The 24678-nt window shown below is 46.7% G+C and overlaps 1 long non-coding RNA gene across 1 annotated transcript; it reads left to right on the top strand.

Annotated features, from left to right (window-relative positions):
* The first annotated feature begins 2610 nt into the window (after positions 1 to 2610).
* Positions 2611 to 19208, top strand: LOC146058141 (uncharacterized). The gene is made up of 3 exons (XR_014469822.1): positions 2611 to 2760; positions 10293 to 10489; positions 18787 to 19208. It is a non-coding gene; the product is annotated as an uncharacterized LOC146058141 (long non-coding RNA).
* Positions 19209 to 24678: the final 5470 nt, after the last annotated feature.

Below are 24678 nucleotides of genomic sequence, written 5' to 3'. Positions count from 1 at the left end.
GCACCATTTAGGGAGTGGCCAATTAACGGTTGTAAAGCCATTTAGAACTCTCAGTTCAGTTTAATACAAACAACCTGTTTGTGGTAGTTGATGCCAGTTAATTAATGGGCGCTCAATGGCCATGCGGAACCTGAGATTTTCCTCCATTACCGGGGGGGAGGGGGTCCGCACCCTGTGACACTGACCTCAGTATTCAGTACCTATGTATTGTCAATATCCTTTTAAAGGGACAGATGCGAATGTCCCCGGGGGGAACTTTAACAGAGCACATTACAGCCTCTGTTATGTTGATTTCATTTCTCTTTGAAATTAGAATTTGAAAGCCCGGGCATTTTTTTTTTTTTGTGAATGGGTGCGCATTAAGTGTAAATAACAATCTAGGTAATTCGGGGGTATGGACTGATCTTTTATTATGGAGGTAAGAGGTATTCCTGAAAGGTAAGATAATCAGTGTAATTTGGACACAATGCAGAGACACCTGATAGGGTCACGCGGCATAAAAGCCTTTGATTAACAAGGAGTGGCTCACAGTGGCTCTTTGTGATGGACACTGATACCATCAGCGGCCCGAGAGTTGCAAATCAAAAGGCCAAGTGACATGAGAGATGACAATTTTCTGTACCTTGGAAAAACTCCCAATATCTGTAATGTCCATTGTGACAGAAGTTCAGAAAGTCTGAGCACAGAAGGCAGGAGAAGTGGGCTTTGGACCCAAGCACCAAATGACAGTAGGAATGTTTCCCCCCGCTTGCATTGTCTAATGGTATGGCTGCTCAGTTGGAAACATGTTGGTAGATAGGATTGTGTCCATCTATGAGCAGATATAGGGGCCAATTCAGACCTCGTTTGGGTCCAAGTTTGGCCCCTTGTCTGATGGTGAGGGGTTTGCATGATGTCAGTGCTCGTCCCCTCTTCGGCCATCTCCGGCTGAAATAAAAGTTTTTACTGACTTTTATTCCGAACGGGGGGAAATCATTCGATGGTCAGAAACCATCAAATGAGTTCTGTCCCCTTTGACCGCATGTGGGGGGATGTATTCTCATGCATATCCCCTTGAATGCAAACGATGGGATGCAGGCAGCGGGGGTGGTTATTCGCAGAAATCTCTCCAGTAGATATTACATGGCACCGGTCACCGGACTGGGCCAATCGAATAGGCCCTGGCATTTGTGCACGTGCTCGATGTTTGTCGCGCACGTGCACACGTCGGGCACGTGCATGCATGTGCTGCACATGTGTTCGCTGCCTCTCCCAGCTTGCAGGAGAGAGGGGATTAGGGGCATGTGATGCCCCCCTCTCCTGGACTACAGCAGCACACAGAGAGAGCTGCCGGACCCGCCGCAAGTCCAGTGGCTCTCTCTGTGCGCCGATCAGGAGGCAGGAGGGCAAGAAACCGACGGACTGGCCATATGGCACTTCTAGCAAATGCCAGAGGAGCTGATGGCCAGTCCGGCACTGCCGGGCACTGTCTCGGTAGTAAGGGTCTCCTTCAAGCCTCCAGCTTTGCACTTTGAGTTTGTCTGTAAAGGGGTTCCACTTTGGGTAACCATCAATAACCATGATTAGATAGTCACCCAAAATGTCCGGGACACTCACAATTTCTCGGATTTTCACCGCCAACCCCCGGAAGAGTGGTTGTATGTCCTGCATCCTGCCAACTGCTTAGAGGAGTGAGCAGGATTGGGGAGGGTAATGCCAGGAACTGCGGAAAGGGGCCCCGTACTAGTACGCTGGCTTTCTATGACAAAAAAAGTGCCTGGCCCGCTCCCTTGGTGGCCAGATGCAACTCTACCCCAAGCTCCTCCCTGAGAGGAGTTCAATAAAGTTGGTAAGTATGAATATAACCCACACCTAAAGTACATAGGAGGTTCCGCCTCAGGACCCTACTTGATTCCAAAGTTCTGCTAGCATGAAAGCCATCCATAGCTCTGCAACAGAATAACTGGATGTCGTAATTTGATAATTACCCCTACAAACTCCGGTATGATTCAGTGCTAACCGCTTTAACCACTTTAGGTAACGGCGGAGTTCACAGAGTGGAACCTACTATGAGATGCTCAGTTAAGGTGCATTTGTCCAAAAGTGGACAATTTCCTTGCAAGATCTCTAGGAATTGATGGTAATGGCATTCTAGTATCACAGTGGCTACTTTGAAAACAGAAGTTTCAAACAAAACCCAATCAAGTTACATAATTGTCTATTTCCCTAAACTAACTTACCCCAGCGCTAATGACTTTGTTTTATTCCTCTGGAAGCAAACATTACATTTTACGACTTAATGGAACATTTGCTAATGACATACTTTCTTTATCCCTGTATCCATTCATCTGTCTTTATGGGTTCCCTGATAATTAGAGGAAATGAGATTTCTTTTTTTTTTTTACTTTGGGACAAACCATTTGAACTTAACTGGAGTCACATGACCATAGTATGCGTTGGGTGGTATGAACCATAGTGAGCTTAGGATGCGCATGTGTGGGGTTATCTACCAACAAGAAAAGAGATGGGCTTGAGCATTTCATAATGCAGGTAATTCATATGCAATTAAACAAATGTCGAGATTCATTTGTAATAAGCTTGTAATGTGTTTTATACATGTGCTTGCAGGGCCCTTGTGAGCACAATGACTTCACTTCCTGTGGCCATTTTGAAAGCCTAGATCAATTAAACATTACAGTTTAAACTTCTGTATTAAGATCTTGAGCCATCCGTAATCACATCAGGACTCTGGAGAGCTGCAGAAGTGTGTCTTTACTACCTGTAAGTCAAATTATCTATCTATTTATTTATTATTATTATTTATTAACAGTTTCTTATACAGCGCACACATATTCCGCAGCGCTTTACAGAGAATATTCAAACATTCACATCAGTCCCTGCCGCAGTGGAGCTTACATTCTATATTCCCTACCACATGTACATGCGCACAGAGCCAGATTAAGGTCTAAATGGGCCTGGAGCTGAAAATGATCAAGGGCCTATTATGCGCAATAATAGGGGTTGCGGCCAGCACCTAATAATTTGGGGGGGGGGGGGGGGTGTGACCAGTGTTCTGTTTGGGTGGTCTGCTCATGGTTGTGTCTCTATTTGTGTAAATACTTTCAAATAATTATATATGCCTGGAAAAGGCAGGGGGCTGGCATAAGAAAAATACAGGGAGATATATTAGTGGGTGCAGTCCAAAGGTGCACCCGCAGGACGCCGATGTCCTAAGATACTTGCGGGGTGAGGCGGCACTCCAGTCATAAAAAAAATACTGAAAACCGAAACTTGGTAGACAATATGTCAGCACCTTTTATGTGGTAACCTAAGTTTACCACACCATATACCCCTTATACAAATCATGCAACACAATAGTAACCCCTTATACTGTACTTGCTTCTTACACATTATGCCATATGGAATGAGACAAAATTCACACCGATTGAGCAAAAATTCACACCATGGCACACAGATTGAGTCAAAATTCACATAATGCCACACAGATTAAGGCAAAATTCACATTTTGCCACATGGATTGAGACAAAATACACACTATACCAGGCATGTCCAAACAGTGGCCCTCCAGCAGTTGTGAAACTACATGTCCCAGCATGCCTTGACATAGTTTTAGCATTCCCTAATTGCAAAACTGTGGCAATGCATGATGGGACTTGTAGTTTCACAGCTGGAGGGCCATAGTTTGGACATGCCTGCACTATACCAAACAGATTGAGCAATAATGCACAATATGCTTCATAAATAGGAGCATTGCACGCCAAAGGCGCACATAAAAAATGTACACCATTATGCCCATTACATGTTAAGCCACACACCATAATCTCCATTACATATTATGCCAAACACCATAATGCCTATTAAAAATTATGCTATATAAGTGTTGCTTACCTACATGTTCATTGCCAGGGGTTCCATGTTCATTGCCAGGGGTTCGATGCTCATTGCCAGGGGTTCCATGCTCGTTGCCATGTGGGATTACATGCTCATTGCCAAGGGGGAATACATGCCCGTGGTAACTGGGGAGCAGTCGCCGCAGAAATGACAGCCATTAACAGCCGGGCAGAGAGCAGGGGGCTGCCCGGCTGTATTCAGAGCACTGCATGTCCCGGCTATTTGAAATAATACCCCTTTCATACCAGAAAATGCAGGGAATATGGTCCCAGGATCATGCAGGGACATTCTCGGACTGGCCCCTTTTACACCAGCCTAGTCCCTGCATTTTCTGGTGTGAGGGGGAGAGAAAACCACCCCCGCCCCCCTTTAAACAACCAGCTATATCTTCGGAACCAACTGACCCATTTACATGTAGCCTTCGAATGATTTTGGTCCCGTGAAACTGGGCTGTTTGGTTCCAGAGAAATCTGTCCTCAAACAACATGAACAGCCATGAAATGACATTTCAGAAATGAAAAAAAAAAAAAAAAAAGTTTTACCCGCAATATCTCTAGAACCAATGAACCCATATGGACCAGGTATCAGATTGAAGGCCCAGCGATTTGGGTTCGACTGAAATCAACCTCGAATTTCTGTGATGCCGGAGGGGGAACTGGCAGCCGTTGGAACCGGGTGGAGGTCGAAATTAGCTGGTCCCATGTTATCCTATGGGGAAAAACGTTCCAGGTTTGCCTGGCGGTATCTCAGGTTTCCGGGTGGCTAGCGATGCGGGGCTGGACTCGTTGGAAAGCCCTGACTCTCAGCTACATAGTGGGCCATTTGTTAATCCGGCTCTGCATGCGCACACACAGACATTCTAGGGTTCATTTTTGTTAGGAGCCAATTAACCTAATCGTATATTTTTGGACCGTGGGAGGAAACCGGAGTACCCAGAGGAATCCCACGCAAATACGGGGAGAATATACAAACTCCACACAGTCAGGGCCATAGTGACCCATGACCTCAGCGCTGTGAGGCAGTAATGCTAACCATTACACCATCCGTACTGCCCCAATAATTCTATAACTTCTGATAAAGAACAATCAATATAGATTTATATGTTGTGCTAACCCAGGCTACAACTACCAGCAGTTTTTTGTGTGTGCGTGTGTGTCAGACCATGAATCAATTATTAGCTAGTAGCCATTATATTCAAAGAGAGAGATACAGGGGCAGCCCTGGAGAGTTATGAAGTGGAGAGAGATAAAGGGAAAAACCGTGCTGCGCTGCAGGTGAGGCAGATGTAACATGTGCAGAGAGAGTTAGTTTTGGGTGGGTTGTGTTCGAACTGAAATCTAAACTGCAGTGTAAGAATAAAGCAGCCAGTATTTACCCTGCACAGAAACAAAATAACTCACCCAAATCTAACTCTCTGCACATGTTACATCTGATTAGGAAGACACTGAGATACCTATGGAAAGCTCACACAAGCACAATGAAGGACATACAAACTCCACACAGACAGTTCCCAGGTCAGAATTGAACAGATGCTTCCAGTACTGTACAGCGATTTGATGTAGACTTTCCCACTAGAGACGTTTACAGATCAGCACAGCAGGTCCGAAGCAAAGTGTCTTTCTGAGTCCCCCCTACAGGAAACGAAGTGGGTAGATTTAGGCTAAAACAAGGGGCTGCCCTTCTGTTCTCATGGCTAAACCTGATGTATATAACAAATAAGAGGGAGGATTATGGAAAACCTGCAAGGAATTCCTTTCCGAAGACGACAACCCTTCGCTGGGGCACTGCCAAATCATACCGGTGATCTCAGCTGGAAAAGATGGTAATTGCGCTGACCTGCGTCTAATGCATACTAAAGGATTTAAGAGACTACAAGAGATGCACATGTATAATGGCCCTCTCTGAATAGATCAAAGGACGGCAAATCCAGCCACGGCTCAGGCACAGAGAGCTTGCTAATTAAAATAAATTTTATCTACTTAATTGTTAGCCACTGGTATATTCAGCACACTTCAATGTCATCATGGGCTCACATCTGCATATTAAAAGGAGCCATTCCACTTCTTAGCAGAATGGTTAAATGAAATAATTGGAATTCGTGTAAAACTGATTCCTCATTCAAGAGCTGGGGAACAAAAGTGTTTAGAATTTGGCAGTATAGCTGGATTTGCTGGGTGGCTGTCAGTACACTTCATCTCTGTAGCTTCCTCCATCCCGCCCCACCATGCCAATATCAATGTAGCATTCATTAGCGCAGCGTCTGCCTTGCATATTAAATAGAAGGCAATGTATATGTTTAACAGCGTAAAGACAACGATAATTCACGTGTGATGAAAAGAGTCAATTAGAGGGGATTAGCGGACCACAAAAACCGGGACCGATATTAAATATATCTTTTGCAGTAGTTGGAATAATGCTGGGAAAAGGGTTCACCTGCGGTTTGGTAGCCTTAATTTGGTCTGGTAATAAAAATGAGGTCTGTAATACTGGGGGTTATTCTGGTTGGATCGGTTCTGTCCGCGTTCGGACAGAACGCATTTTTTTCTGCTGCGCATGCGTAACACGCGCAATGCACATGTGCGACGACAGCACACCGCTCGCGGACGCAACTCTCCATTCAAAAAGTCCTGTCCGATCAGAGACTGACAAAGTGGGCGTAATGTGGGCGTGTTTAGGGGGAGGCCAGAAAATAGGGCTGACTGGGCGTACACGGGGGTGTGTACTCAAACTGCACGGAGGTGCATCCGCCTCACTCGGAGAGTCGTCGGGATGCTTATGCCGCAAAACCACCGGACCACCAAAGAGTGCTCCATAGCACTCTTAAAGTGCATACACACTGTACAAATTTTTTGACCAATTTGGTTGAAAGACATTTCCATTGAACCCAGTGTCCTGGACGAAAGATGTTGACAAAAGATATTGTCAACAAACAAACGATGAATGATGAGGCGCATACCCGCCAGTTGTTCATCAAGATTGTTCGTCAACTGTGCATGCAGCTCAATTTGAATATCTTTCAAAAAGAGCCTATAAACTGTAGATCTATCTTCTTTCGTCTGTCGTCAATATATTTCGTCAACATCTTTAGTCCAGGACACTGGGTTCAATGGAAATGTCTTTCAACCAAATTGGTCAAAAAAATTGTACCATCCGCCTGAGTCCGGCCGCAATCGGTTGGCTAATTAACGTGCAACACACCTACAATACTGACACCTGAACGCAATAATAAGCAATGCTGCGGCCAATTTAGTTAAATAGCTCATCTACAGCACTGAAACACATTGGAAGGTTCACTTTCTACACTTTACACCGTTCCAAGGTATTGTGTATTGTTTTGTAGGCCAAATACACATGTTGGAATATGTGGAATTAGGTCTCTTTTAAACATCTACACCCTTAATGCAGAACCATATATGTGAAGCGTATGCCACTATGCTCGGATGTACGCTTCCTCTCACGATCGGGAAAACACGCTCAGTCTCTGAGCAAAAAGGCTGAGAACCGTCAGAGCACGGTAGCGTACGCTCATATGCACGCCACTCCCCATTGTCGGCTTATCCCACCGTCCGTGTGCGGATGTTCTGTGGGCGGACTCACGCTAACCGAAAGAGTGCGTAATCCGTTCGGTCCGTCCGTACGCACACGCGTCCGCCTGATCCAACCAGAATAGGGGCCATTGTGCCACATACAGTACAAGAAGAAGATAATGTCACATGCAAAAAAAAAAAAAAATATATATATATATATTGTGGCAATGAATCACAAACACTGGATAAGATGAAGTATTGGACTTTATTTTTTAGCAGGTTAACAGCATACCAGGTACACATGTGAAGCAAGCATGTTTACAGCTGTGCAGCATACAGGTGTCACACCATAGTTCAAACTCAATGTCTCAGTGGTCCCTACCGTAGCCCACACCCCTGGGCTATCACCTGGGCAGCTGTTCCACCATCAGGAACATAGACCCTCTGGAAACACTTATATCAGGAGAGCACAGGTGTTGCTAATAACCACAACCCTGATCACTACGGTTTTTCTGCTGCTGCTCTAAAACCTGGGCCGGATCCTCCACATTACCTTCATGTGGAGGTATGCTGTCCCTGCCACAATACAAACAATACACTTTTTGCGCTACATAATAGAAAATCCTTGGCAGCTTTATCCACTAGGTTCCCTGTTAGCCAAAACCAAACAGACGATGTACACAACAATAGTAGGTTTGCGCCTTTTGTGTAGCTCGTGTTCAAATCAGAATTATTTCGTTATTTTATAAATCCAATATCACTGTTATACTTTGAAAAACAATAATTCAATGCTGTATATTCCAAATGTACAGATTTATTCCTTATTATTACTATATGGGCATCACGGATGGTGTAATGGTTAGCATTACTGCCTCACAGCACTGAGGTCATGGGTTCTATCCCCACCATGTGTTATATATACGGGGCAGTACGGATGGTGTAATGGTTAGCATTACTGCCTCACAGTGCAGAGGTCATGGGTTCTATCCCCACCATGTGTTATATATATACGGGGCAGTACGGATGGTGTAATGGTTAGCATTACGGCCTCAGAGCGCTGAGGTCATGGGTTCTATCCCCACCATGTGTTATATATACGGGGCAGTACGGACGGTGTAATGGTTAGCATTACTGCCTCACAGCACTGAGGTCATGGGTTCTATCCCCACCATGTGTTATATATAAGGGGCAGTACGGACGGTGTAATGGTTAGCATTACTGCCTCACAGCACTGAGGTCATGGGTTCAATTCCCACCATGGCCCTAACTGTGCAGAGTTTGTATATTCTCCCCGTACTTGTGTGGGTTTCCTCCGGGTACTCCGGTTTCCTCCCACAATCCAAAAATATACTGGTAGGCTAATTGGCTCCCAAAAAATTACCCCTAGAATGTCTGTGTGTGCATGTACATGTGGTAGGGAATATACACTGAAAGCTACACTGGGGCAGGGACTGATGTGAATAGTCAAATATTCTCTGTAAAGCGCTGCAGAATATGTGTGCACTTTATAAGAAACTGCTAATAAATAAATGATAAAATAGATTGTAAGCTTACGAGCAGGGCCCTCCTACTTCTATATCAGTCAGTTACTACACAGTTTGATTTATCACTGCTTCCAATTGTAATGTGCAACGGAATATGCTGCACTGGATTCAGTATTAAATCCCGGCGGTCGGGATCTCAACGATGGAATCCCGACCGCCAAAATCCCGACAAGGGGGGGACGTGGATCGCCCCCCCTTGCAGGCTCGCTACGCTCGGCACACTAATTTATTCTCCCTCCAGGGGTGTCGTGGACACCCCCGGAAGGTGAAAGTGTCTGGATTTCGGCGGTCCGGATTCCAGCGACGGGATTCTGAACGCCGGGATTTACTCTGCATCCCGCTGCAGTATATAAGAAACTGTAAATACATAAATAAAAAATTAAAAGACCTTTTTTAATAAAATCAAAAGTGCAACATGGTTTTCATTTTGACAGAAATTCTTCTCCCCACCTCAGATGGCAAAAAGTAGGCAGCCTCGGACTGGTTCGGCAGGGGACTGGGGGATACATCGATAGGCCCCAGTGAAACTTGCTGGACCAGCACCGCGTCATGACGTAACACGCCAGATCCGCCCCACTTCTGACATCACACACCGGCCCTTAGCCTCCCGGTCCGACACTGAAAGTAGGGGATTAAATAAATTAGAATCACCCCCTAAGTACATGGGCTAGTAACAGGTATTCATACCACTATTATACCATTATAACAAGCTGTCTGTCACAGTCTATCGATAATCGTCTGGCCTGTGCATTCGCAGCGAGGCGATCAGGTCTGAATAACCCTCAATATTCATGGATACATTAATAAAATGCCCCATCCAGCCACAGCCCTGTACCTCTGCAATTATACCAATGTCACATCTTACAAGTTGCAGCTTTTTTATTTTTCAAAAAATATAATTAACGTTCTCCATAATGCAACTTTAATGTAAATCATAGCTCACCAAGGGTCAGATGTACTAAGCTTGAAAAGTGATAAAATGGAGATAAACTCCCAGGAAATCAGCTCATACCTGCCATGTCACAGGCTGTTTGAAAAATGACAGTTAGGGGCTGGTTGGTTGGTGGTTTATCACTCTCCATTTTATCACTTTTTAAGGCTTAAGGCCCATACACACTGGGCAACTTTTAGCTGAAAGCCGCTCAAAACAACCTGTTTAGATGGGACGTTGCCATGGGCAACCAATCAGATGTTATCTATTATATTCTAGAAGGGGCTAAATAAATGTATTGGTTTCCCCTAGCAACATCTCTTCTTCATGTAAAACATGATCCTTTGATAAAGCTGTTCTCCCACAGTGTTCCTGAACAAAACCTTTACTTCATTCCAGTCCAATTGGACTGATCTGGACCAGCCCCAGACGTTTCCAGCATCAGCATCTGCACCTCAGCAGAGGGAGTACCACCAGCTGCCACCTGCACTGCCAAGCTATCCTCCATGGTGGACTGGATTCCAATCGGAGCAGCCTAATACACCCAACAGGCAGCAAACAGGAGAGCGGGTCTGCCTATCCATATATGGTGGACGGTAATAACAACTTACCCATTTAACAAACAATAGGGGCGTAATAGGAACAGACAGTACTTATACCATCTTCTAAACAGGAACTGTGTAGGATTTCAGTTTAATGCATGCATCGCTGTGTCTTATACACTACATGGAAGAAAGTCATGGGACACCACATGTCAACGGAAACCATGCGTTTATTTACAATCAATAGGGGGTAGGTCCACCTTCTGCAGAAATAACAGCAGCTACTCGTCCTGGTAAACTTTCCACAAGTTTGTGTAGCACACATAGGGGCAGATGTATCATAGCAGCGCTTATCGCGCCGCTATGATACTTCCTGCTTCGCCTCAATAGCGAGGCGAAGCAGGAAGGGACATCGACAAGATGTATTAACATCTTGTCTGCCGAAGCGGGGGAGCGTTAACTCCCCCCTTCAGCGATGTCCCTTTCTGGAGATAGCGCATCAGTTAATACTGATGCGCTATCTCCTGTCCCCCGGCCGGCCGCACTGGGCATGCGCGGGATCTCGCTGTTCACGCGAGATCCCCAGCGCAGCCCACAGCTGACAGCAGGGACAGCGCTGTCCCTGCTGTTTAGATAGGGCTTCGCCAGCCTGATGCTGGCGAAGCCAAAACCGGCTTCGTGCGGAACGGTCAGCGATGCTGACCGTTCATACATTCGGCCTGCTATCATTTTGATAGCAGCGCCGATATGGACAGGGGCGCATAGCGCCCCTGTCCATTAACGCATCCCGGCTCCTTCATACATGGGGGAGAAGCGGTATCAGTGCACATAACGTGCGCTAATACCCCTTCTCCCCCATAACGACCGTTGATACATCTGCCCCAGAGTGGGATATTGTACCATTCCCCCTGCAGTACAGTCACCAACTGTGGTAGTGTAGAAGGGGCGAGGCGATCGCAACCGCAACCTGTAAACAATGTGAAGCGCGATTCATCGCTCCATAGAACTTGTTTCCATTGCTCCACGGTCCAGTTTTTTCGCTCCTTACACCAACAAAGTCTCTGTCGTGTATTGGTTTTTATGATCAGAGGCTTGTGAGCCGCAGCTCGACCATGATACCGAGTGCGTTTCCTGTCCGTCATTTTATCAGCAAATGATCTGCTACGACGCTTGCTTCCATATTTATACATGTAGGAAGAGTCCATATTCACTTTGTCAGGAAGATTCCATTATTTCAGAATTAAACCAGGGTGTCCAATGACTTTCTTCCACATAGTGTATAAACACTATTGGTCAATGTTATACGTGTTTTAAATAAAATTTATTGTAAAAGCAGTCCAATTGTTTTAGAGGGTATCCCTGTAAATTACACAAGCGCTGCTATTTACTTATTTTTTCCGTGCCTCCGAAGAGTCAAATACTGTAACTGGTCTCCTATAAATCCTCCAATACAGTGGAAAGAAATCTTGCGCACTGAACATCAGTGGTGGGGTGGAAATAGTAAATGAATGTTTATAGCGAAGTTTTCCTTCTCACATCTGTAACTGTTTGTTAATACAAATGTGAAGCAGCCTGCCCCTAATTGAGGATAAATGTGATTTACCCACAATGATGTTCAATAAACGGGAAAGAATGTTCTTCTAGTACGACTTCTAACCCACATCCAAGACAGTTGCAACGTTAATTGGACTCACAGACGGTGGTGGCGTGTTATCCGTTCTAATCCTTTTGTTATTATTGGTTATTGATGCTGCCATCACAGTATTACAGGACAATGGGCGGAATGTGCTAAAGGAAAAATGCGGTAAAACCTAAATTTTCAGGGGTTTTCCGCATTTTCAAATGTACTACCGCGTTTTCGCTGCCCTTTGGATGGCAATACCCTATAGGCTTCTTATGGCAGCCTGCCACAGATGCCAACCCCTCCTCCGGCATACCTTCCTCCAGAAGCCAGAAGGTAAACTCCTCCCCCTAGCAACACAGCCGGAGGTCCTTCCAGCTGCAGGATGGAGGAGGAGGTGCCGGGGACAGCCTGCCTAGGCTTCCCGGCGTGGGGGGAGTGAGGAGAGCCCAGGGAGGTGCTGCATACAAACGGCAGCTTCCTGTCAGCCAAGTTTGTGAGGGGATTGTGACAAAAAACAAAATTGCTGATTTTTGTTGCTGTTTGGTCTCCTGCATGCGCATTGTGATCTGTATCTGCATGCGCAGTCATTCAGTAATTGATTGCCTTGCGAATCGGCACGTTTTCTGCCTGGAGTATAGTCCCCTCATTCTGCCAGTGTTGTATTGGCCTCTGATCCTTTTTGCCAAATCAGATCTGACCTACGACGCATTCCTCCATGCTGTTACCATAGTAACCATAATAGAGACCCCAGACTTAGAAGCAAATGTATCCTAGATGTGATACGGGAATTTCACCGTAGTAAAATCAGTTACCGGTTTTGGTCTGTGGGTTAGAAGCAAGCACAATGGCCCTCATTTATGGATTAACGCATTTCGCATCTGTGCTGAGCCGCATGTAACTCTGTTTGTGGTGGAATTTCTCAGCCGCCTGGATCGCTGCTCATCTTGAACGTCTTTCTTGCCGCTATCAAAGGCAGTGCGCCTATCCCAAACCTGCTGTTATCACTGTGCACCTTGACAAGTTGGTGATTTCATCCACGTCGACCTTAAGGACCCTGGAGGAGTACATATAGAAATGCCCAAGCAGGAATAGTATCCGCTTTAGTAAACAAGAAACATTCCACGTCTGTACCAGACGGAGCTGAGGGGTGGGGGAGAATCAAGGACGTTTCCTGAAATAGTTGTACAATTAAGACATGCGAAAGTAATTCAACAATGAAACTGATTGTATCTGATATATTACTAAGCACAGCGCTGTATGTGCATCCTATGCTGGGCTGGGACGCTGCAGAATTCCCTATACTGAACGTTTTATGTTTGTGCATATAACTTAAATAAACATATGGTATTACTGGGTACTTAGTTCTTTAATTATAATTATGCAATGTAGGGCGCAATTTAAAATAAACTATTATTTTAAAACAAACACAAAGGACAATTAAATCTCAAGGCCCCCATAAGGAACGAGATTGGACACAAATGTCAGATCTCGACTAGTCGTGCGACGGATTGCATACCTCCCAACAGTCCCGAAAACTGCGGGAATGTCCCGGTTTTCGGGGACATTCCCGCGGCTGGCAGTGTCCCGCAGCGAGGGGTCTCCCAACAGGAGCATGCTCACAGTGTCTATTACCGCAGCCAGGGGGCTGGGGGCATGGCTAGAGGCTCACAGAGCGTAAAAACGGGGACGTGGCCTCGCGGGGGGAGCCACAATTATAGACCACACCCTTTTAATTAGGCCACACCCCTGACATTTTCCCGCCTCCCTGAAAGTTGGGAGGTATGCAGTTGTGTGAGGTCGGCCTTCCCCACAGATCCCAGTTGTCCCGATTCCAGCACAACAGTCCTGCAATTAGCACATTGTCACGCTCTGCCATCCGTGGGGATTCAGTGTTCTGCGGCTGGGGGGGAGGGAGCCCTTGATTACCACTGCTCCACAGTGCAGGGAGTGATCACCGAATCGCGTGTGCATAGCATCTAAACCAGGCATGTCCAAACTGTGGCCCTCCAGCTGTTGTGAAACTACACATCCCAGCATGCCTTGCCATAGTTTTTGCATTCCCTAACAGCAAAACTGTGGCAAGGCATGATGGGACTTGTAGTTTCACAACAGCTGGAGAGCCATAGTTTGGACTTGCCTGATCTAAACAGCACATGGAGGTGAGATGCCCGTAGTACGCATGTGCGACACTGTCCTGCGATAATATCCTGCTACTTCTTTTCATCGCTGGCCGTTTGCAAGGTGATTGACAGACAGCCGGTGTTTATGGGAAGGAACAAGGTTTTCTGGGAGTCACAGGGAGATAGCAGGTGTATCCAAGCATTTTAGGGGAAGTCATGTGACGTCAGCTCCGCCCCCGATCAGCCTGATTCTATAGCAGCCGCTGAGTAAGTCCTGGGCTACGCACAGACTGCACACACTGGGGAATCATTATAAGGTGAAGGGCGTGGCCAGCTGTGTGAGGGGAAGTCATGTGACGTCAGCTCCGCCTCCGATCAGCTTGATTCTATCACAGCCGCTGAGTAAGTCCTGGGCTACGCAGAGACTGCACACACTGGGGAATCATTATATGGTGAGGGGCGTGCCCAGGTGTGTGAGGGGTAGTCATGTGATGTCAGCTCCGCCCCCCATCATCCTGCTTCTATCGCAGCCGCTGAGTAAATCCTGGGATATGCACAGACTGCACACACTGGGGAATCATTACATGGTGAGGGGCGTGGCCAGGTGTGTGAGGGGAAGTCATGTGACGTCAGCTCCGCCCCCCATCATCCTGCTTCTATCGCAGCCGCTGAGTAAATCCTGGGATATGCACAGACTGCACACACTGGGGAATCATTACATGGTGAGCAGCTGTTATCTGGGAGTATCAGGTAATACGCAGGCATGGTCAGGTGTGTGAGGGGAAGTCATGTGACATCAGCTCCGCCGCCGATCAGCCTGTTTCTATCGCAGCCGCTGAGTGAATTAGCATCCCAGTGATCAGATATGAATTGCTAAAGGCCCCCATACACTATCCGATTTTGGGACGATTTCATCCGATTTCGGCACTTTGTTCCGATAATCGGGTGAAATCGGCCCAAAATCGCAGGTGTGTGATATCTGATCCGATGCGCGGTCCCGTGAGCATCGGACCGGATCAGGGAGGTCGGACGGTCAGTACATACGATCATGTCCGACCTCCCTGTATGCATATGCCTGCCCACCTGACAGGCATATGCATGCAGACACCGGAGAAGCAGTGGGGCGGGCAGCGGGTCCCTGAGCACCGGGGAGTGCTGACCTGGCCGGGCGGTGATGTTCATATATATATCAGCAGCGCTGCGGGAGTCGGGAGGGGACGTGGTGCCGGGTGCGGCGAGTGCTGCTGGCTGACCTGGCCGGGCATGTGATAACAAATAGCAGCAGCGGGGACGGGACGCGCAGTGGCGGCTATTAGATTTTCAAAATACCTGTCAAATGACCGGCCGTTCTCTGATTGGCTGAGAGAGCTCGCCGCACCCGGCACCCAGCAGCACTCGCCGCACCCGGCACCCAGCACCACGTCCCCTCCCGACTCCCGCAGCGCTGCTGATATATATGAACATCACCGCCCGGCCAGGTCAGCACTCCCCCGCGCTCAGGGACCCGCTGCCCGCCCCACTGCTCCCCCTGATGAGAGCACCGCCGCCCCCTGCCCCTCACCGCCCGCCCCCTGCGCCCCGACATGTGATAAATCGCTTGCGATTTATCACATGTCAAATTTGGCTCATCAAGTGCCAAATTGTGTGTGAGCCTCCCAGGGAGCTCCCGGGCGGCTCACAGGAGAATTGGGTCCGACTGGTCTTAAGGAAAAGTCGGCCTAATGTATGGGGGCCTTAAGTACTGCACATCAATTTGGAGGTCGCACCACCCTGCAGACTCTGGGTCTAGTGTTCGGCAGTGCAGAGTGCCTCCCCTTCAACAGTGAAAGGCCATTAACAGGACGTCTACTGTTTACACTTTACTAATAAATATACAGATTGCAATAAAAAGAGCTGAAAGGAGATTTAATTGCGCATTTTGTTTACTCGGGCGCTCTGCCATTGACTCTGTTCTGAAGCTTCTGTTCTGTAAGAGTGTTATCTATACAAACTCATGCATGTATGCCCTCATTATGTCAATGCCAGGCACCGGCTTATTTGTATAGTGTCAGTACATGAGTTGTGTACTGGAAATGACAGCACAACATCGGCTACACTTACATGTCTCAGCAATATTCCTTATTCCCATGGGATTTCTCTAATGGAGTTATAAAATATGCAAGTAGCACTATTACTAATTCAGATTTCTATACCTTTTGGGAAATCATCAGCTACCAGGGGGACAAATGATCAATGACTTTTATTGTTATTTGCAGACTCGCGGCGAACCAGTTCTCTCTGTATAGCGGGTACAGAATGTTAGTGTAAAGAACCCGAAAAATAAAAATTCTATATTTATACCCCTTTTACGGTGTAAAAGGGGTAAATCCGTGTCCCTTTATGCGGGACTTCTACCCAGGTCCTGACCAGGGTAGAACATGGGCAGGACCAGGGTAGAGAGCAGTGTAAACGGGCATGCCGGGTCATCCGACCCAGCTCCCGTATACATCAATGGGGGAAGCCCAACCTCCGGAGGGGGAGACACAGCCTCTGCTGCTGTCTGCTGTACTGTGCAGGCAGCAGCGGAGGCAGGGAGGAGGTGAATGGATGCCTGTGTGCGGCTGGAGGGGGGGGGGGGTGCATGGGGGCTGTCCAGCAGCTTGCCCACAGCACGATGATCGGCGGTCCCAACGATGTCCTCTCCAAGCGCCGTCCCCGTTTACACTGTGGACCGGCACCACAGTGTAAATGGTGCAAATCCCAGATACGACCTGGCTTGGAACCATGTTCCAAATACCGGGTCGGATCCAGGACTTGAGTGTAAAAGGGGTATTAGTGTCACAGCTCAAAGGGAAAGAAAAACTGTCACAGCTCAAAGTGAAAGAAAAGCTGTCACAGATCAAAGGGAAGTACATTGCAGAAGACATCATTTTGACGTGCTTTAAACTAGTGTATATATATATATATATATATATATATATATATATATATAAAGACTGGGTGATGCGGCACTCCGCTTGTCTGTGCAGCTGAACGCTAGTGATGCGGTGCCCCCCGTGTTTAGCCCGGCAGGTGTCCGGGATAGATAGGTTCTGGGTGACGGCGGCACTCGATACAAATAAGGGACCAGACAACTGGATCGTGACCCAACGTTTCAAGGCTGGTGCAGCCTCTTTATCAAGGTGCAGTAAGACCTTGATAAAGAGGCTGCACCAGCCTTGAAACGTTGGGTCACGATCCAGTTGTCTGGTCCCTTATTTGTATCGAGTGCCGCCGTCACCCAGAACCTATATATATATATATATATATATATATATATATATATATATATATATGTAAATAACTATTGTTATTAGGCTTCATGTACTATCAGATCTGGTGCCTAGTGGATCCCTGGCATTCCTCCCTGCTGCAGTGTGTTTTCCTAATGGATAAATATTTCCCTTAGTCTGTCCCATTCCTTGTGTATATCATCACACCAGCAGACGTTGGGGATTTCCCATAAAGCAATAGGAAAATAAGTTAGAAAATAATAATCGCTTCCAATTTTTCACGATGCGTGTTGAAGATAAAACAAAGGACGGCCGGTAAGTGTCCCTCGCTACACCAAACACAGGAATGTTCCCATGCATGTATTTAGATGGGCTGATAAAATGGCAATATACTTAAATTACATTTTACACCGCCATTACCTGTTGTTGGAGTTAGGGAAATACCTGCAGATAAAAGAAAGATAATAAAGTACTTAAATTACTTTTGAAATGTTTGCCTCAAGATGGAAAGGATAACTTATTTATAAATGCATTAATAATCATACATATTCAAGGGTAAATGATTAATACAAAATGTTTGTTAGAACCAAAGATGGCCATCGATAGCAATATGGCAAACGACCATCGATGGCCACCCTTTTCATAGCTGGAAGCCAGGTGGTTTCACCTGTTCTTTCACTGACTGGCCCGAGAGGCAAATCAGAACCTGGGGAGCTTCACGGGTGTTGGAGATATGCTTCATGTCACAAGACCTTGTAACCCCCCCTAAAAAAAAATATATATATACTATTGGGGCATGCTGTGGAAACCATTTGGTTCTCTCCTCATCAATTTTAAAAAATACTCACCATCAGAAATGACCGATCTGTGGTTAGGACTCATCGATGTCCGATGGCCAGCCATACTGTAGTTCAGGCGTGTCCAAACTGCGGCCCTCCAGCTGTTTTGAAATTACACATCCCAGCATGCCTTGTCATAATTTCAGCATTCCCTAATAGCAAAACTGTGGAAAGGCATGATGGGACTTGTAGTTCCACAACAGCTGGAGGGCCATAGTTTGGACACGCCTGCTGTAGTTAAAACTGGAGAAGTATTGAAATGAACCATACTAGGAAGCAGCTCCCTGTAAGTAGCTTCAAAAAGCCAAACGCCTGAAATCATCTCTACATCCACCAATCCAATTGTGTGGAATCTGGCCACATGGTCAACATTCAAAATGTTGACATTAGAATGGCGACATTGGTCGACGGTCACAATCGGATATAATCTTATCCAGTGCTGCGGTTCGTTTTCTTCAATAAAAAAGAGCATGACTAATTTTTTTTTTATCTCATTTGGTTCTTTATCTGCTTTTAGGACCTGTGAAAACATGAGGTCATTTTAGGCCAAAAATATGGAAAATTCGGAAGGGTTCCACCAGCTTTCAAGCACCACTGTAATAAGCATAGAAAATATACGCTCAACAGCACATTTATATAATAAATAAAAGATGCAAACAGCGGAAAAGTTCCCAAGTTTTTGTAACAAAAGTGTGACAATGACCTTAACAGTCCTCCACCAGTGCTACTGTGCCAGGCCAGATGACAGTGGCAGGGGGAGATCTTCGCCAGCCCAGCATGGGAAACACTGAATCACGGGCACAGAAAAGAGCAAGGAGCAACAGATTAGCAGCAATGTATTCCTTGCCAGAACGTCTTGCTAAGCAACTGTAAAGCAATGCATGTTGGTTTCTATTCTGCGAGGCAGGACTGACCCCATCACTGTCAAAGGGATCAACCAAGCTGCAATTTGAATAACCATGTGGTCCAGATTGTCTGGCAGAGGAGGTTAATAAGATGCCTCTTTGTGACTCTTCTCCCAATAAAAAATAAAATTATAATTTCCAGTCATTTTCTTTTTCTGGTATCCAGGCAACCTGGACATACTCTTGGCAAGTTGCTGCTGCGGGCAAATACACAACAGTGTGGTTTGTGCATGATAAAATGCTGCAGCCTGAGAGCACGCGGGGCTCATTTACATATATGCTAATTTGGTTCATCAGTGTAAATGGAGACTTCTTTTTTAAATAAAGCCCGAGGATGGTTCTCTGCTGAGCAGCTGCATCTGAGTGTATCAAGCACTGTACAGGTCATTTATGCTATATAATTGCCATCATTAGGTCGGTGCTATGGTGTTTGGTGCCCGCTGCTAAACTTTCAGTAGTAGTGCCACATATTATGCCCACAGTAGTAGTGCCTTCATACATAACACCTATGGTTGTGCCACACAACACCCACAGTAGTAGTGCCCTTCAAAAATAACAACCACAGCAGTGCCATACATAACGCCCATAGTAGTAAGGCTTCTTACATAACACCCACAGTAGTGCCACACAGTAGTAGTGCCTTCATACATAACACCTATGGTAGTGCCACACAACACCCACAGTAGTGGTGCCCTTCAAAAATAACAACCACAGCAGTGCCATACATAACGCCCATAGTAGTAAGGCTTCTTACATAACACCCACAGTAGTGCCACACAACACCCACAGTAGTAGTGACCATCTCTCTTTCTAACCTGTTTATGCTCACTTCTTTCCCTTCTGTGTCACCCCTGTCTGTCTAACCCTCCCCTTTAGAAATGTAAACTCTCAAAAGCAAGGCCCTCTCTCCTCATGTGCCTTTCATAGAATATATAAATCTCTGCCACCCTGATGATTGTTTCAGTGTCCTTTCCCCTGATGCAACTATCCATATTAATCATGTACTTGTCTTGTAATGTAATTCGTTATGTGTTTTTGCTCATAACTATGCTCTGTAAAGCGCTGCGGAATTTGTGTGCGCTATATAAGAAACTGTTAATAAATAAATAAATAATAGTGCCCTTTAAAAATAACAACCACAGTAGTGCCATACATAACGCCCATAGTAGTAAGGCTTCTAAAACAACACCCCCTGTATTAGTGCCTTCTTATATAACACCCACAGTAGTGCCACACAACACCCACAGTAGTAGAGCCCTTCAATAATAACACCCACTGTAGTGCCAAACATAATGCCCATAGTAGTAGTGCCCTTCAATAATAACACCCACTGTAGTGCCATACATAAACGCCCATAGTAGTAAGGCTTCTTACACAACACCCACTGTAGTAGTGCCTTCTTACATAACACCCACAGTAGTGCCACACAACACAGCAGTAGTGCCTTTCTAACATAACACCTGCCAGTAGTGCCCTTCAAAAATAACACCCACAGCAATGCCATACATAACGCTCATAGTAGTAAGGCTACTTACACAACAGCCACTGTAGTATTGCCACACATAACACAGACAGTAATAGTGACACACATAACGCCCACTGTAAAAGTGCCACACATAACACCTACAGTCATAGTGCCACACATAATGCCCACTGTAATAGTGCCAAACATAACGCCCACAGTAATAATGCCACATAAAACACCCAAAGCTATAGTGCCACTAATAACACCCACAGTAATAGTGCCACACATAATGCCCACTGTAATAGTGCCACACAACACCCACAGTAATAGTGCCACACATAACACCCACATTAGTAGTGCCCCTTACACAAACCCCACAGTAGTAGGGCCACACATAATTCCCACAGTAATAGTGCCATACATATTGTCCACAGCAGTAGTGCCACGCATAACAATCACAGTAGTAATGCCACACCTAACGCCTACTGTAGTAGCGCCCTTTACAAAATCACCACAGTAGTAGTGTCACACATACCCCTCACAGCTGTGTTGCCCTTTACACATAACATGGAAGTGAGGGGAGAGAGGGGGCGGTGTGCGATACTTAGACAGGAAAAGCTGCCGGCGCTGCTGTCACAGGAGCAGCTGGGAGGAAGTGCAGCAGAGAGGCAGCCATGCTACACCTTGTTGGTGCAGCTGTCAGTGAAAGCAGTGTAGCAGAGATGGGAGAGCAGAGCACATCTTCAGCCCAGCGCCTGCCTGCTTTGCATACCCTCGATGAGCTGGTAGTGGCGGCTCTGGCCATAATTAAAGTGTAATATCTCCCTTATCACCGCGACCATGCCAATGTTCTGCCAATTAAGCATCACGATCGCACTTAGGATTTAAACGCAAAGCGATTGACAGAAAGGGACCATTTGGGGAAGGTAAAAAGTAGTGGTGGCAGAAAACGCGGTCTTTTGTGATCGTTTTCGAGGCATGTACCTGTTTCTATTTGCTATCCTGTATGCAGAAAACATGGCTCCAGCCTCTCAATCCTTGTACATAATTTATGTGAAGCTTGGCGTTGCAAACGGACGCAGTGGAGCAATTTTGTGCCACTGTATACACGTTCAAGTCGCACTGCGCACGGCCCGTGATAATCTTGCGATGGCGGTTGCAGCGAGATTTTATTCACTTGGTGATTGACAGACAGGGAGTTTGTGGGTGGTAACGGGGGAGTGGCCACTTAAAGGAGTCTCGCAACCATTTAATCATTTACTATCAGATGCATAAAAAGGCTAACCTGTATGAGGTGTGGCATACACTACTGACCAATAGAGGCCACTCCACTGACCAAAATACTCCTTTGTGTGCTAAAAGATGTCATAACAGAAGGTAAAAACTATTTTTGCAGGGACACAGATCTGTTTCAAACTTGCTGGACATGGAGAGAGGGAGCTGTGAAGACAGAGGTTGGAGGTAGGAACAGATAGGGACTGGGGTGGAGAGTTTGTGGGCTAAAAACTGTCACAGCTCAAAGTGAAAGTAAAAAACTGTCACAGCTCAAAGTGAAAGTACATTGCAGAAGCCGTCATTTTGATAGGCTGTCAGTTAGTATTTACAATAATTTGGCTTACATGTGGTAAAAGTAAAAAATAAATAAAAAATTATGTCAACCTTTCTTGTGTCGACCATGTCCATTTCAGCCTTTTGCTTGTGTCAACCTTTTGTACCCATCAACCTTATGTGCTGTTTACCTTTTTCATGTCAACCTGTTGACCCTGCTGGCCTTTTAACCCAGTCCATCTACTTTGTGTCGACCCCATAACTCACACACAAGAATAAGAAATAGACAGATCAGGATTATACCCCTTTCACACCGCACTTGTTAAACGGTATATTGCCGTATTTACCCACTTCAAAACATTTAAGGCTGCAGTGGGGAAAGCGCCAGAGTTGATTACCGGTTAAAAATAACCGGTATTTCAAAACGTTTAAAAAGCAGAGTCCTACACGTTTCAGAGCCGTTTCTTATGCAGTGAGAATGGCTCTGAAACGGTATTTTGTAAAAACAACAGATTACAGACCTGTGATAGGCTGTCCCCTGCATTCTGCCTTGAAACGTGTTCAGGGGATTAAACGGGTTGACTGATGTGAATGGTACTTAAACGGTATTTAAAACGGTAATCTACTGCAATGTGAAGGCTCAGACCCGTTTAAAAATACCGGTTATTAAAACGTTTTGGCAGTGTGAAAGCGGTATCAGCAGCACGCGGGTTACAGGCTCATCTCCCATAAACATTAAGCTTAGTGAATAAAAAATATACTCATAGCGATGGGCACAGATTGTACCCATGTAGTACGGCAGCTCTGATCTCTGGCGCCCGCAGGGAAAGTGTATTAAAACTGTATTGCGCGGTGACAAGTAGGTGTCTTATGGGGGTCGTCTGGTCTCATTCGCTCGGATGTGAATTTGAACCAGATCCTGCCTTGCGAATGGTGGTACGTCAGCCCACCATTCACAATGCGCGTACATATGCACTGGCTGCGAATAGATGTTTTACATAAACATTCATTCGCATGTCAGTGGGAACCTCCCACATCTTTTGATGGTCGGCGACCTTGGAAAGAAGTGGAAGGTCACGCATATGTAAGGTTCTGAGCAACCTTACATACGCGTGTACGCTTGGGGGGGAAGTGGGCGGGCAGTTTGGTCGCCATGGACGCACGCACCAAGCACAATGCAAAAACATCAGCCCCGTGCAAACGCACGCGGGCCTGTGAACAGTCCAGAATAAGGTCCTCAACGCACGCATGCAGAGGGTTTTATGGGCCTGGCGCTGGCTTGTCACTGAAAGCTGTGGTACTCTTTACCTAGCACGGCGCCCACGATCTTGATCGTGGGCATCGTGAGGTAAAAAATCGCGTCGGTCGCGTCGTATGCGGGCTAAAGATGCCCGGACGCGACGCGACCGACGCGATGTCCACGATTTCCCATTGAAAACCATGTTAAACATGGACATCGCGTCGGTCGCGTCGCGGCCGGCCATAAATGTGCACACGATGGCCGCGACGCGATGCCCACGATTTGCCATAGGAATCAATGTTAAAAGGCCCGATGGACACGATTTTCATGTTAAATGGCTGAATGGACCCGATTTTACCATAGGAAACAATGTTAAATGGGCCTTAGAGGCCAAATACTTACCCTGAACTCTGAAATGGCCCCCCCAATTGTTTACGCCACCCCACGATCAACGTCAACCCGAAGCGTGGCGAGCGCAGCGAGCCAGCGAGTGGCGGCGGTACGCGTCCTCCGACCTTTTCATACCCCCACTATCCACGTCGGCGTGGAGTTGAGAATAGAATAGTGTGGCGAGCGCAGCGAGCCCGAAGCGTGGCGAGCCCCGCGAGGGGACGCGGATACCTGTGAAGCCCGCGAGGGGACGCGTATAGCTGTGAAGGTATCCGCGTGCGCTCGCCACACTATTCTATTCTCAACTCCACGCCGACGTGGATAGTGGGGGTATGAAAAGGTCGGAGGACGCGTACCGCTGCGCTCGCCACGCTTCGGGTTGACGTTGATCGTGGGGTGGCGGTAACAATTGGGGGGGCCATTTCCCAGTCAAGGTTGCCTATTTGGCCTCTGTGGCCCATTTAACATTGTTTCCTATGGCCACATCGGGTCCATTGAGGCATTTAACAGTAAAATCGCGTCGGTCGGGCCATTCAACATTGATTGCTATGGGAAATCGGGTACATCGCGTCGCGGGCATCGCGGGTACATTTATGGCCGGCCGCGACGCGACCGACGCGATTTCCATGTTTAACATGGGTTTCAATGGGAAATCGCGGGCATCGCGTCGGTCGCGTCGCGGCCAGACATAAATGTACCCGCGATGCCCGCGATGGGCGCCGTGATAGGTAAAGAGTACCAAAGCTGTTGTGCGCCAGATGTACAGTCGCTCACACGCTGCACACCACGGGGAAACTGCCATAGGGCACCATCATCAGGGCTGGTGCTAGGGTGCGCATACAGTCACTGACGGTGAGTGTC

This window comes from Crinia signifera, chromosome 2, assembly GCF_055691185.1.
Source record: "Crinia signifera chromosome 2, ASM5569118v1, whole genome shotgun sequence".
NCBI lineage: Eukaryota > Metazoa > Chordata > Amphibia > Anura > Myobatrachidae > Crinia > Crinia signifera.
The sequence above is the reverse complement of the archived record's forward strand: the minus strand, read 5'-3'. Positions and strand labels throughout refer to the sequence as shown.